The following is a 2,845-nucleotide window of genomic DNA, read 5'->3' as shown; positions in this document are numbered from 1 at the left end:
CTCGACCCACGGCTACACGCTCAGTGAGAGGGGCGGGACTCATGGAGAGTCGAGCAAGGAACAGTCGCTGGGGAAGCGGCGCTCAACTCAGCCGGCGCCGAATCACGTGGAGCTCAAGCGGACGCGCTGAGGCGCTGCTGTCAAGGCGAGCGGGACTTGTGGCATACCCTTCTCATGCGGTTCCGCTTGCTTTTCCGTGCGTAAAGTCCCCAGCACCTCGCCCCACTCCTCCTCTTAAAGCTTTTTACTGGCAACGAGGCGCTCCGTTGATTTTAAAGGCGCAAAGACGCGCAGAGTGTGGGCGTGTTGCTGACACTTGTCTGTCTGAATCAAACCGCCATTTTCCGTCGGTGAAAATCAGCGTGTAACCCTATTCCTACTTCTCCGTGGATGCAATAGGACGCAGCCCGAGCGTACGTGTGTTCACGCGGAATATTACGCTCTGAAGTAAGTAAACCTGCATCGGAGTGCAGCCTTACGGCAGGAAAAGTCTGCCTGCCAGTTTCCCTTTGGTATCTAGTTACCGAGGGGTAAGTAGTAGTAGCATCTTGAGACTAACATTTTATTCCTGATGGCAGAGTAATTAACAGCAAAAGTGCGCAACCTGGTTAAAAAGTGTAGATGAAGCTTTATTCGGGAACTAGCATACTTGATAGTGAAGAGTAGAGACAGAAATAGTTTCTTAACTACATCACTAGCTGACAGAGAGAGTAAGCATGGAAGGGGATATTGTTACAGAATCCTAGCATGAGCCTATGGGTGATTATGCAGAAATACACCCGACTCTGTCCAGTGTAAGAATTTACCTGTAGGCAACAGTCACTTCTAGACTAGACTACTATAACTTGCTCTACATAGGGCTGCCCTTGAACTTGCTCTGGAAACTTCAACTGGTCCAGAATGTGACTGCACAAGTCCTAGCGGGAACCCCCTAGAGAGCACACATACAACCTGTGCTGTGTCAGCTGCACTGGCTCCAATCGAGTTCAAGGTTCTGGAATTTACCTTCAAAGCCCTAAATGGTCTGGGACTCTCATATCTGCAGTCCTACATGCCCCTCAGAGAGCATTACATTCAATTGGTACCAACTTGTTGGTAATCCCTGGCCCCCAAACTGTTTGGCTATCCTCAACCAGCCTGGTGGAACTCTCTTCCTAGTGAGATCCAGGCCCTGTGGAACTTAGCTCACTCCCGCAGGGCCTGCAAGACTGAGATGCTCTGCCGGGCATATAGTTGAGGACAGTGATGGTCAGAAAGATCAGTAGCCTCCTGGGTTTCTCCCCCCCCCCTGCATTCTCTCCTGGTTAATATCCTCCCCATGGGTGGAATACTTCCCATGAGTGGAATATGGATTGTATGCCAACCACCCCAGCTATCTGTGATGCCATCTAACAGTAGATCAAATTGCTGGATAACTGTATTGTATGTATTGTATTTTTTAATGTATTGTATATTTATTCTATGTATTTTATTTTATGTATTGATGTATATACATGTTGTACACTGCCCTGAGTCCTCCTTGCAGGAAATGGAGTGGGATAGAAATTAAACAGAGCCACGCTTAGCTTCTAGAATGAGAGATCCTGGAATTTAAGCTTTCCTTTGATTCGGTCTTGAAGGCCTCGTCATTGACACTTGCTGTGGGTAAGCAGCAGTGCCTGCTTAATGACGACAAAATTGGACTCTGCACTCATCCACAGACATTCTTCTTTTTCCTGTGCTGGCCTGGAAACCCCCCAGAGCAAATTACAGCTGCAGTTAAGCACACTTACCTCAAATAACACCATAAGAGCTGCTTCCTCCATCATGTGATTTACTGAGACCAGGTGGGCAGAGACAATAGCAAATGTCTTTCCCCACTTCCCTCCTGGGAACAGTGGAAAGTTTTCACAGCTTCTTTCACTGTATAAGTTTGCTCAATGGTGATGTAATAAAAAAGAGGCTGATGTTTTTAATGAGATTCTACTTTGAGTTGTCGGTGAGGGCCCACAAGCTTAGAATGTACCAGATGAATTTCCCAGATAACACCTACCTACAGACCTCCCCAAATGAGGCCTTAATTGTTCAAACACAGGCCAGCATTCACCAGGAGCAGGGCTGGTTTGTGGCTTATTTCTTGCCACTTGGATGAGACACAGTTTAACATGACCTGTCAACACTGGAAAGCCTGCTTTTGAGACAAGAGGAATGGTTGGTGTGTAATTAAATTGAAGAAAGCCAATTCATATATGCAAGCCCTTCTTGATGCTTCAAACATCAAGCATTGGGCATGCCTGAATGCTGTTACAGCTTACACAGATTGCATGAAGAGAGTCCCATTACATATGCAAGTGTAGCGGAAAGTGAGCCAAATGGATTCAGAAAATACTACAGTATAATTCAATCAGTCTTTGCTTAGCCTGACTCCTAAGATGCTACAGTGCCCTAATTCCAACTTAGAATCGTGCAAAGTCAGTCTTACCTGATGTTCATGTTTAATTTCCTGTGGCTGACATTATACTCTGTTGAGACTGCTTTTCTCACTTCCGCTTCTCATTTTAAGTGCTAATAAGGATTATTGTCAGGCAGGGTGGTGTCAGTTCATGATCTGGCCAGTCTAAATGACCTAGGGATCTGAAGGTACAATCTTGTTATATTTAACAAGATTACAGGGAAGTTAAACTTTAAAGGATATGGGAAAGGTAGCTGTCTCTCTTCTTCTTTACAACTCTCTTGTTAACTACTGCCTAGGTGTGACTGGGGATATGCCAATACTGGGTTGGCTTAAAAACCAGCAGACACAACTATATTAGAATGTAACCCTATCAGTACCAGGCTTAGAAGGTTGTTGCCCTTTACTGTTAAA

This window comes from Gekko japonicus, unplaced genomic scaffold (assembly GCF_001447785.1).
Source record: "Gekko japonicus isolate JY-2015 unplaced genomic scaffold, Gekko_japonicus_V1.1 scaffold2418, whole genome shotgun sequence".
Taxonomy (NCBI): domain Eukaryota; kingdom Metazoa; phylum Chordata; class Lepidosauria; order Squamata; family Gekkonidae; genus Gekko; species Gekko japonicus.
This window is presented reverse-complemented; position numbering follows the sequence as displayed.